The sequence below is a fragment of the Phacochoerus africanus genome, chromosome X (assembly GCF_016906955.1).
Source record: "Phacochoerus africanus isolate WHEZ1 chromosome X, ROS_Pafr_v1, whole genome shotgun sequence".
NCBI lineage: Eukaryota > Metazoa > Chordata > Mammalia > Artiodactyla > Suidae > Phacochoerus > Phacochoerus africanus.
In genome coordinates, this window is record NC_062560.1 from 108,804,046 (window position 1) to 108,817,932 (window position 13,887).

Consider the following 13,887-nt stretch of genomic DNA (forward strand, 5'->3'; position numbering starts at 1 on the left):
ATCTCCGTTGACTATTAAATATTTTCTATCTATATTAAATATTTTCAATCTCTACTGACTTCCTCTCTGATCTTTATGATTTCTTTCCTTCTGTTGACTTTAGGATTTGTTTGTTCTTTTTCTAATTTTTTTAAGTGGTAGTTTAAGTTGTTAATTTGAGATTTTTCTTCTTTTTTGAGGAAGGCCTGTATTACCATGAACTTCTTTTGTGGCATCCCATAGATTTTGAATGGTTTTGTTTTCATCATCATTTGTGTTGAGGTATTTTTTAATTTACCTTTTCATTTCCTTATTGACCCACTGGATTTTTAGTAGCATGTTGTTTAGTCCTGGGCATATATCTGGACAAAACTTTCATTCAAAAAAGATACATACAGCCCTAGGTTCACTGCAGCACTATTCAAAATAGCCAAGACATAGAAACAACCTAAATGTCCATCAGCAGATGTATGGATTAAGAAGAGGTGGTACATATTCACAATGGTATAGTACTCAGTCAGGAAAAAAAAGAACAAAGTAATGCCATGTGCAGCAACTTGGATGGAGCTAGATATTCTCATACTAAGTGAAGTAAATCAGAAAAAGTAAGACAAATACCATATTATATCACTTATATGTGGAACCTAATACATGGCACAAATGAACTCATCCACAGAAAAGAAACAAACTCATGGACATGGAGAAACACTTGCAGTTGCCAAGAGGGAGTGGGAGGGAGTGGGATGGACTGGGAGTTTGGGATTAGTAGATGTAAACTATTGCATTCAGAGTGGATAAGCGATGAGGTCCTGTAGGGAACTATATCCAATCACTTGTGAAGGAAAATTATGGAATATGAGAAAAAGAATGTATATATATATACACACACACACATATAAAACTGGGTCACTTTGCTGTACAGCAGAAATTGACATAACATTGTAGACCAACTATAATAAAAATATTTTAAAAAGAAATAAAAAATAAGATCCAAAAGAATAAGGAAAATATAGAAATGTAGTGACAAAGATGTGAAGAGCAGAGGACAGAGATCAGAAATACACAATTCAGATAGTTGTTCTTACTCATGAAGATATCAAAGAAATAGAATAGCAATTAAAACCTCCAAATAGGAAACTTTTCATAGGTTGAAGATGTGAGGGAATGTATGCTCATTTTCCCAACATTTAAGAGTGAATTAACGAAAATCTTCACAGAAATGAAAAGAACACCATAAACTGAAATTATAGGATTTGGCCAAAGCAACACTTAAAGCATATTAAGCTAAGATCTTTGAAATTATTTTAATATTAAACTAGAATAAGTGAATATAAAATAATGTCAACTATAAAAGTAAAATGAAAGACAAAAGAACAAAGGCAAATCTAAGGAGTGTATAATTATAAAATCAAAAATTAATGTACGAGATAAAATTAGAATATATTAATAAATGTGAGAAATATTTATTTTTTCTTCTCAAAAGTAAAATTGAAAATAAAGAAATAAAATGCTAACATGGATGGACCTTGAGGGCTTTATGCTAAATGAAATAAGTCAGATGGAGAAAGACAAGTACAATACGATTTCACTATTATGTGGAATATAAATAACAAAAAATGAAATAAGTAAACAAACTAAACAAAAATAAACATGTAGGTAGAAAATAGAGTAGTGGTTACCAGAAGGGAAGGGTCAGGGGGAGGGCCAAATGGATAAGGGGGTCAGCTGTATTTTGATGGACAGAAATGAAGTTTCTGGCAGTGAGAACACTGTAGGGCATACAGAAGTACAGATATGTGCTATATATATAAAACTTACATAATGCTATAAACCAATGTTACCTCACTTAAATATCTTTTAAAAATAGAGAAAATCTAAATGTTAAACAGAATTATTGTGAAATCAGGTAAAATAGATATGACACTTTTTAAAAGAATAAGTTAATGATATGTGCAAATATATGCTAATGTATTTTAAAAGTTTCCCAGGAAAATGCAAATAGGCCAAAAAATGGAAAACCTGAATAAACCAATGACCTATAACGTTCTTTTTTTAATATGAAAAATTTATTATCAAATGCATTTGACAAACTTTAAGGATAGGTTCTCTCTAAGTTTCAAAAGAACAATACCTTCCATCCATTTTAATTTGCGGTATTTGTGAAATCATTCCCAAGTGCTAGAAAAACCTACCTTAACACAGTAAGATTCTGTAATGATCACATTAAAAAAGTTAACTTCAGGACAATCTCAAATTATAAATTGCAAAATATTAAAGCGAGCCTAAGTAAAATAAATATTTCGGTAAAATGAAAGAAATACTACAAAATAGACTAGTATAAACTGAGGTGTTAAAAATATTATTAGTATTATATAATACAATCCTTCATTGGATCAAGGAAGAAAATACACAAAAATAACAGCCATGAATATTTTGAATAGGCATTTGTTGAAAAAGAGCACATATTCCTCATCTAGAAAATAAATATGAGGAATAATAAACTAAGAATAAAAAGGTTACTACTAGATCAAAACAGTACTTAATCTGGTACAAATAAAAGGTTATCTCCAATCACCTTTATTATTTATTATGTTCTATGTATTTTTACCATGTTCAATAACATTAGATATTTAGTTCAAGATAGTGGGCTGAGCATACACTTTCTTGAAAAATCATTCAATAATAATGATGAGGTATGAGAAATTAATAAATTGGTAACAGCACTACAGCACTATTAATAGTCAGCAGAATAATAATTGTGAGACATTTGTCAAAATGATATTAATCAAAATATCAGATTAAAAAATAAAAAAGTGTCCAAAAGGTGTATGTGTGCATGCGTATATATACATGTATATGTGCATATATATATATATATATATATATACACACATATATACACACAGAATTTTTCACTAAATACATGCATAGTCAATTTTTTTAAATGGCTACAGTGGCCAGAATGGACATCATCCAAAAGTCTACAAACAAGAAGTGCTGGAGAGGGTGTGGAGAAAAAGGAACGCTATTACGCTGTTGGTGGGATTGTAAATTGGTGCAACCCCTGTGGAAAACAGTATGGAGATGCCTCAGAAAACTACAAATAGAATTAGCATTTGACCCAGCAATCCCACTGCTGGGCACCTATACAGAGAAAACCATGACTCGCAAAGACGCATGTACTCCGATGTTCATTGCAGCACTATTTGCAATAGCCAAGACACGGAAGCAACCTAAATGTCCATCAACAGAGGAGTGGATCAAGAAGATGTGGTACATATACACAATGGAATATGACTCAGGCATTACAAGGCACGAAATTTCTGCATTTTTAGCAGCATGGATGGACCTAGAAATAATCATGCTAAGTGAAGTCAGCCATACAATGAGACAATAACATCAAATGCTTTCACTGACATGTGGAATCTGAAAAAAGGACACAACGAACTGCCTCGCAGAACAGATACTGACTCACAGACTGAAAAACTTATGGTTTCCAGAGGAGACAGTTTGTTGGCTGGGGGATGCGCTGGGGTTGTGGGATGGAAATCCTATAAAATTGGATTGTGATGATCATTGTATAGCTATAAATGTAAATAAATCCATTGAAAAATAAAAAATAAAGATAGAAATACCATATGATCCAGCATTTTCACTTCTGGGTTTATATACAAATTAAATTTTTAAATATATGATATCACTTATATCTGAAATCCAATATATGGCACAAATTGGACTTTTGCACAGAGAAGAAAATCATGGACTTGGAGAATAGACTTGTGGTTTCCAAGGGAGAGGGGGAGGTAGAGGGTTTGTGTAGGGTGCTTGGAGTTAACAGATGCAAACTATTGCCTTTGGAATGGATTAGCAATGAGATCCTGCTGTTTAGCACTGGGAACTATGTCTGGTCACTTATGATGGAACATGATAATGTGAGAAAAAAAGAATGTCTACATGTATGTGTAACTGGACAATTGACAGAACAGTGTAAACTAGCTATAATGGAAAAAAATAAATATCATTATATAAAAAAATAAAAAATAAATAAAATGGCTACAGTGGAAATGGCAAATTACAGAAATCCAAAAATCTATCATTCCATAAAAGTAATAAATAAATTGACAAAATTATCAAACATTTTTGGAACTGCGGAATCTAATCAAAGAGTTCTAACAACCAAGGGAATACTTAATCAAGAAAATATAGCTGAATCTCAGTAAAATAGCTTCATGGTACTTTGACTTACCCTGGTTACCATCCTCAGTTTGGCAGTGGCCTTGAAGACAACAGCTGGGATTACAAGTACAGATATGTTATACCAGAGAGCACAAAATGGACCTTATTCTCAAAAACATGTGGTGGTTGTTTTTGACTTACTTCGTATGTCTCTGAAGGGCTACATCAAAGGAGTTTTCTTTATTTTGCCTAACTTGGAACTTTCTAAAGGCTAAGGCACTACGGAGCTGGGGGTGGGGGGACATTTGTGGAAAACATTTAAAAGCAAATGTACTAGCTGCTACTTCTTGAGTTATTCAATACCAGTTGGGGTTAAAAAAAAAAAAAAAAACTAACCAAAATCTCTAGTGAAAAGGCTAGGGAATGAGATGCTTTGGGAAGCAAGGTCCTTTAAAAGGTTCTATATGTTCCTGGAAATCTAGAAGGTCATGTGCATGCCCAGGGTTGGGTATATGCTCATAAACGATGTGAGAAGGTTCTAAGCTCCTACTTATCACTGAACTTCAGGGTTTGTGCAGATAAGACTTGGAGGTCAAAGCAGAACTGTAAATGTGTTGCTGAGCACTGAAGGTATGCCCAGCATTCATGCAGCACAAAGTTGCAGAGACTGGTAGCTTTTCTGGGTTTCACACATTTAAAAAAAAAAAAAACATCTGTTTGGTAAATAGCTCACCACTAAATTAATGGAACAGGGACTTCAGTAAAACAAACAAATCATATGGACTTTATAATTTTTTTCATAAAAATCACAAAACAAACAAAAACAATTACAACAAGCATCAAAAAAAAAAAAAAAAAGGAGTTCCCGTCGTGGTGCAGTGGTTAACAAATCTGACTAGGAACCATGAGGTTGCGGGTTCGATCCCTGCCCTTGCTCAGTGGGTTAACGATCCGGCGTTGCCGTGAGCTGTGGTGTAGATTGCAGACTCGGCTTGGATCCTGTGTTGCTGTGGCTCTGGCGCAGGCTGGCAGCTACCGCTCCGATTGGACCCCTAGCCTGGGAACCTCCATATGCCGCAGAAGCGGCCCAAGAAATGGCAAAAAAGACAAAAAAAAAAAAAAGAGAAGGGAGGAAAATCTGACTTCCAGAGTTGCCATATTATAATATTCAGGATATCCAGTGTTTAACCAAAATGCAAATATAAATACTGCATAATTCCAGTTTTATGAGGTGTCTAAAATAGTGAAATTCATATAAACACAAAGTAGAATGGTAGTTACCAGGATCTGAGGGGAAGGGAAGGGGAATTGTTCTTTACTGGGTATACAGTTTCAGATTTGCAAGATGAAATCTTTCTGCAGATTTATCACAACAATGAGAATATACATTACACAACTGAACTGTACACTTAAAAGTGGTTAAGGTGGTAAGTTTTATTTTCTGTGCTTTTCACCTTAATAAAATAAAATCTAACCTTTGTTAAGGAGCTACAAAAAGAAGAGCAAACTAAGCATAAAACACAAAGAATGGACACAAAAAAGCCTAGACTGTAGATAAATAAAACTTTAAAAAAATAGAGATAATCAACAAAACCAAAGGTCAGTTCTTTGAAAATAACACCAACATTGACAAACCATTAGAAAAAGTGAAGAAAGTTAAAGTAGAAAAGTGTTAAATTACTAAAATTAGGAATAGAAGTAGGGACATTACTATTGACATTAAGAAATAAAAGGAATTACAAGATAACATTATAAATATTTTTATGTTGATATAGACAACCTTGATCAAAAGGAGAAATTCCTTTAAACTACAAACTACCAAAACTGACTCAAAAATAAAGAATCTGAATAGATCTATAAAAATATATACATTAAGTAACCAAAAAACCCTTCTAATACATAAAAGTCCAAGCCAATATGATTACACTTATAATTTCTACCAAACATTTAAATGTGGGGGGATTGGGGTGGACTAGAAATTTGGGGTTAGTAGATGCAAACCATTACATTCAGAATGGATAAACAACAAGGTCCTACTGCATAGCATAGGTAACTATATCCAATCTCCTAAGCTAGACCATGATGGAAAATAATATTAAAAAAGAATATATATATATACACATATGGCTGAGTCACTTTGCTGTACAGTAAAAATCGGTACAACATTGTAAATCAACTATACTTTAAAAAAAATAAAAAATAAAGGAGTTTTAAGTCCAAAAATATGAAGAAAAATAAATGCCAATTCTTTACAAAATCTTCAAGGAATCAAAAACAGGAACTTATTCCTGCCAACTTATTCTATGAGGCTATAATTACCATGATACCAAAACTAAACACAAATAACAAAAAGTACAACAAAAGACTAATCTCTTATAAATATAGTTGCAAAAAATCATCAACAGTATACTAATAACCCCAAATTAGCAATATATAAAATAACAAATAAGCATCATGACCAAGTAGAATTTATCCCAAGTTTACAAAGTTGGTTTAATATATGAAAATCAATTAAAGCAATATACCATGTAAATAAAATATAGGCCAAAGCCACATTATCATCTCAATAGAAAGACTTGACAAAAATCCAACTTTTCTTTATGATAAAAAAATCATTTGTCTGTTCTTGTAACTTAACTTCAACAATATACTAGAAATTCTAGCCATAAAAATTATGTGAGAAATGAAATAATACATGTCAAGACTAAAAGGAAGGAGTAAAAGTACCTCTACTCACAGATGCAATGATCATATAAACAGAAAATACCAAAGAATTCATATAAAAATTAGTACAGCTAATAAACAAATTCAACAAATCTGCAGGGCACAGAATCCACATATAAATATCAGTTGTGTTTCTGCAGAAGAGCAGTGAATAACCCAAATATAAAATTAAAGAAACAAAATTTACAATAGCATTGAAAATAATAAAATGCTTAAGAATACATTTAAACCAGGAGGTGTTATGTTAGGATCTCAGCTGAGCTGGAAAGAGCTGATATGTCAGGTGTCAGAGTAACCAAATCAAGCAATAAGCCAAAGTGCAAATAACAGTGAAATTTTTAATCACATATCGTGATGGCATAAACAAGAGGCTAAAACCTAAGGAAACACTGACTTTCCCCTAATTCATTCTTCCTAATTGAATGGTCGAGGCTCAGGTAGCTCAGCAAAGACATAGGTGTGATCCCATTCTTGAGGGAGTATGGAATAAAAAGCCCCTGCAGTTTTATGGACCTAGAGGCCATGGGAAGGGTGAGAGGGACGGCTAGGGCTAAAAAAAAGTTCTGAGTATTCATTCAGAATAAGGAAGAGTGTCTTCAAGCTTTTTCCCTGCTCCTCTGAAAAGGAGGCCTTGACAGAGATACATGAAGAGACCTCGGTGAAAAGCCTCAGATAAAAACACATTTAGACATATTTGGACAAAACTTTCCTTAAAAAAGACACCATGCACCCACATGTTCATTGCAGCAGTATTCCCAATAGCCAAAACATGGAAACAACCCAAATACCCATTGACAGATGATTGGATTAGGAAGATGTGGTATAGATACACAATGGAATACTACTCAGCCATAAAAAGAACAAAATAATGCCATTTGCAGCAACAGGGGTGAAACTAGAGACTCTCTTACTGAGTGAAGGCAGAACAAGAAAGACAAATACCATATGACATCACTTATATCTGGAATCTAATATATGGCACAAATGAACCTTTCCACAGAAAAGAAAATCATGGACTTGGAGAATAGACTTGTGGTTGCCAAGGGGGAGAGGAAGGGGGAGGGAGTTGGGGGAATTAGGAGCTCGGGGTTAATGGATGCAAACTATTGCTTTTGGAATGGATTAGCAATGAGATCCTGCTGTGTAGCACTGGGAACTACGTCTAGTCACTTATGATGGAGCGTGATAATGTGAGAAAAAAGAAGTAAACATGTATGTGTAACTGGGTCACCATGCTGTACAGTAGAAAATAAATTGTATTGGGGAAATAAGAATTAAAACACACACACACACACACACACACACACATACACACACTTAGGAATGAGGGCAGTGGCCTGGGAATGCAAATATGTGATGAAGAACATGAAAGGCCAGATGGACTTAAGTCCCTGACTGCAACCTCCTCTCAGAGAATGTAATTCATTGGCTGTGCATGAAGTCTGGTGTGGGGAGAGCAGTGTTTCCCCTATGAGACCTGCCAGGTAAAACCTATGTAATTGCTTATGGTTGGGCATGAAAAATCACACAAAGGCTTTTGGTCAGTAGCCGGACTTCTTGGGATGTTGAAGACATATATACTGAAAACAGCAAAATATTGTTGAACTAAACTAAAGAAAATAAATAGAAAGCCACCCTACATTCATGGGTTGGAATAATTAATATTATTAATAAGGCACTACTTAAAAAAAATCATCTACAGATTCAATGGAATCCCTTTCAAAATTCCAAATCGATATTTTTTTCACAAATGAGAAGCAGATGCTACAATTCACATGGGGATTTTCCAGAAAGTGTGAGGGAGAACCAACATTAAAACCTCTGTTTTTAATCCCCAATCTAGCCTTTCCCGAATAACATACACTGCTCCATGAAGGTGCCCAATAATATTATGTAAAAATCAGTAACACTACCATTTTTTTTAATTTCTCATGTGGTTATCTCATACTAAATAGCAATAAAAAGACTATGTTTGATGTCAGTGAGCTAAATAAATACTAGTGTTTATGATATCAAGTTTTCTAAGACCCAGCTTATGGTAGGATTTGACTTTCCCAGCCCCTTGAAGTTATACAGTCGTATGACTCACTGTGGCTAATCAAATATAAACAGACATGGCAGGAATCAGTATTAAGTCGATGCTCAACTCTCCAGCCCAACTCTTACTCTGCTGCTGCAATTGTGAAAGCATATGTTGATGGAGTCTGTCCATGAAAATAGGTCCTGTGTAACTACAATGAGCAAGAGCCTTTGGCAATGCACACTGGATCTATATTATGAATGAAAAATAAACATTTGTGATTTTAAGTATTGAGGTTTGGGGATTTTTTTTGTCTTTTTGCATTTTCTGGGGCCTCTCCCATGGCATATGGAGGTTCCCAGGCTAGGGGTCCAATCGGAGCTGTTGCTGCTGGCCTATGCCATAGCCACAGCAACGCGGGATCCGAGCTGCGTCTGCAACCTACACCACAGCTCATGGCAATGCCGGATCATTAACCCACTGAGCAAGGCCAGGGATCGAACCCGCAACATCATGGTTCCTAGTTGTATTCATTAACCACTGAGCCACGATGGGAACTCCTTGAGATTATTTTTACTGTAGCAAATTATAACTTACCCTGACTAGTTGATTTGCATTTATCTACACACAGACAGACTCACCACACAAACACAATTTTTGTCTAATCTTACCACTTTTTAATTTCCAGGTTAGATATAACTTCCTCCAATCAAGATTTTGTGCCTATTTATGTTTACCACCCTAGCACTTATATACTGTATTTGTGAACATGTATCTCACAATCCATGGCAGACCATGTTCTCAGATTATGAGCTATATGAGGATCATGAATTTATTTTTTCAAAGCAGTACAAGGGCTGGTACATATAAAACATTTAATACATATTTTTAATCTGAAAAATAATGTTTGTGATAAATGTGTTGGATAAATGATGTAACCATCAATAGTAGGCATTGTTCCTATTACCTACAAAAATCTACCATAAAAACATAGTTAGAAAATCTACTTCTTATAAAACACATCTTAATCTGATTTCTTTTGCAAAGTCTACTCTTTTTGTTACGCATAATTCAGTACGAGCTTGTATGAAAAAGAAGCTTTGGCAAGCTTTGACCCACATGACATTATGAGATACTTCCTGGAATATGATGATAAACCTATTAATTATCCTTTTTAATGAAAATAATTTCAAGTCATATCCTTAATATATTTTCAACTTTATTTCCAAGATTTAGTAACAATTACATTGTGAAGGAAGATATCAGGTGACATTCTATCCTTATGAAAGATGGTTTGATTAATGTATTCAAATACATATAAAAGTAGAGTGAAGTCAACACCTTGAGCTGCATGGTCCTTCCAGACAGCAGACATAAATCAGAGAAAATGTCTGTATGGGTTTCAAATTAATTGCTATTCAATTTCTCTTCAAAATACTTGACAAGTTCCCCCATTGACAAATTATTTTGAAATCCACATCTAGGAGAACTCTACTAATATAAACTACTTGAATTTTGAAAAGGGTGAGAATCTTATTAGTGAAGATCACATTTTTATCCCTGTGTTAACTAAACAGTCTACCTGAAATAAACAAGTATTTCTTTGGATGATTTACTAAGGAAATACTTTGAATTTTTGCTTGGGAGCAGGGAGTACAGGAAGAGGATTTGATTTTTCTGCTCAAGTAATTATATGACATCAAAGTACCTGCATAAGAGTGGAAGATTCATTAAGTCACCCATGATGGCCTTCATCCACCAAAAATAATGTTTATTGTGCCTTTCATTTCTCAGTAAGATTACAAATTTAATTGATATAGCCATTATGGCAGAAAGTATGGAGTTTCCTAAAAAAAATTAAAAATACAACTATGATATGATCCAGCAATTCTATTTCTGAGTATTTATCCAAAGAAAATGAAAACACTAATCTGAAAAGATATATGCACCCCCATGCTCACTGCAGTAGCCAAGACATGGAAACAACCTAAGTGTCCCTGACATATAAATAAATAAAAAAATGTGAGATACACAAACACATACAATGGAATATTATTCAGACATAAAAAGATAAGGGTTAATATCCAAAATATACAAAGAAATGATACAACTCAATTAATAAAAAGAAAAACAACCTGATTTAAAAAATGGGCAGAAGACCCAAATATTTTTCCAGAGAAGACATACAAATGGTTAACAGAAACATGAAAGGTTGATCAAAATCACCGATCATCAGGGAAATGCAAATTAAAACCACAGTAATAGATCACCTCACACCTGTCAGAATGGCTATTTTCAAAATGAGAACAAGCAGCAAGCATTGGCAAAGATGTGAAGAAAAGGGAGCCTTCATACATCACTGAGAGGAATGTAACTTGGTGCAGCCACTGTGGAAAACAGTATGGAGATTACTCAAAAAATGAAAAAAAAATAGATCTACCATATGATCCAGCAATTTCACTTCAATTACAAAGAAAACAAAAATACTACTTCTAAAAGATTTATGTACTCCTATGTTACTGCACAATTGTGTGCAATACCCAAGGTATAAAAGCAACTTAAGTGCCCATCAAAAGATGAATGGATAAAGAAATTGTGGTGTTTATACACACACACACACAGAGAATGGGATGTTATCAGTCATAAAAAATAATGAAATTTAGCATTTGCCACAAAAGGGGTAGACCTAGAGGGTATAATGCTAAGTGAAATAAGTCACACAGAGAAAGGCAAGTATCATATGATATCACTTATATGTGGAATCTAAAAACACAAAGCAAATGAACACACAAAACAGAACAGAAACAGACTTACGGAAGTGGAAGACAAACAGGTGGTTTCCAGAAAGGAGGGGTTTGGGGAAATGAATGAAATAGGTGAGGGAGAGTAAGAGATACGAACTTCCAATTAGAAAATAAATGTCATGGGGATGAAATGTACAGAATGGGGATTATAGTCAATAATAGTACAATATCTTTGTATGATGACAGATGGTAACTAGACTTATTGTAGTGATCATTTTGTGATGTATATAAATAAATGGCTATTGTGCAAGAGGAACTAACATAGTATTGTAGTCAAATTATACTTCAATAAACAAAGAAACAATCTAATAGAAAAAGAGATCAGATTTGTGGTTACCAGAAGTAGGGGGTGAGGAAAGGGAGAACTGGATGAAGGTGGTATAAAGTTAAACATTTGCAGTTATAAAATAAATAAATATGAGAGATGTAACATATAACATGATTAATCTAATTAACATCATTATACATTATATATCAAAGTTGTTAGGAGAGTAAATCATAAGAGTTCTTATCATTTTTTCTATTTATTTAATTTTTTTTCCATTTCTTGGGCCGCTCCTGCTGCATATGGAGGTTCCCAGGCTAGAGCTATAGCCGCCGGCCTATGCCAGAGCCACAGCAACGTGGGATCCAAGCTGCATCTGCGACCTACACCACAGCTCATGGCAATGCCGGATAGTTAATCCACTGAGCAAGGGCAGGGATCGAACCCTCAACCTTATGGTTCCTAGTTGGATTCGTTAACCACTGCGCCACGATGGGAACTCCTAATTTTGTAATTATAAATGAAATGATGGACATTCACTAAACTTATTACAGTAATCATTTCATGATGTTTATAAGTGAAATCAAATCATTATGTTGTATACCTTACACTTACACACTGCTTGTATGTTGACTACATCTCAATGAAAGTGGAAGAAAAAAAAGAAAAATAAAAAAATCAATAAAAATTGACTAAAAATGTTAGGAGTTAATCTTTCTCATATAAAAGAAGACTAGACATTTAGGTTGTTTCCATGTCTTCACTATTGTGAATGAACACATGGGTGCATGTATGTTTCTGAATTTTAGTTTTTTCCAGATATATGCCCAGGAGTGAAATTGCTAGATCATACAGAAATTCTACCTTTGGTTTTCTGAGGGACCACTATTCTGTTTTCCATAGTGGTTGTACAAAGTTACATTCCCACCAACAGTGTAAGAGGGTTCTCTTTTCTCCATACCCTGTCCAGCACTTGTTATTTGTAGACTTATTAATGATGGCCATTCTGACCAGCATGAGGTGGTACCTCACTGTAGTTTTGATATGTATTTCTCTAATAATTAGTGAAGCTGAACATTTTTTCATGTGCCTACTGGACACCCCATAGAGATGAATGAATGGACTAAGAATATGTGGTACATATAATACAATGGAATGCCACTCAGCCGTAAAAAAATGAAATGATGCCATTTTCAGTAACATGGATACAACAAGAGATTACTATACTAAGTTAAATAAGTCACAGAGAAAGACAATACCATATACTATGAATTATATGTGGAATCTAAAATGTGGCACAAATGAACCTATCTACAGAACAGAAACAGACTCACAGACGTAGAGAACAGACTTGTGGTTGCCAAGGAGGAGGAGGGAGGGAGTGGGATGGACTGGGAGTTTGAGGTTAATAGATACAACTATGACATTTAGAATGGATAAGCAAAGAAGTCATACTGTATAGCACAGGGAATATATACAACCTCTTTGGATAGATCATGATGGAAGATAATATAAGACAGGAAATACATATGTATATATAAATGTATATATGTATATATAAAACTGGATAATTCTGCTATACAGCAGAAACTGTCACAACATTGTAAATCAATTATAATTCAATTTAAAAAAGACTAGAAGTAGTCAAGGAAAGATGTATCATCATTATTCATCTCTTTCTCATACTCTTGTCTAATTGACACATAACATTGTATAAGTTTAAGGCATACATATTGATTTGATGCATTTACACTGCAATACGATTGCCATTGTAGCATTAGCTAATACTTCTATTATATCACAACCACTCTTAATTTTATTACAATGGTTCTCAAAGTAAGACCCATAGATAAGCAACATTAATACCACCTGGGATTTTTAGAAATATAAATTCTCAGGCCTCTTCAAGATCTATCGAG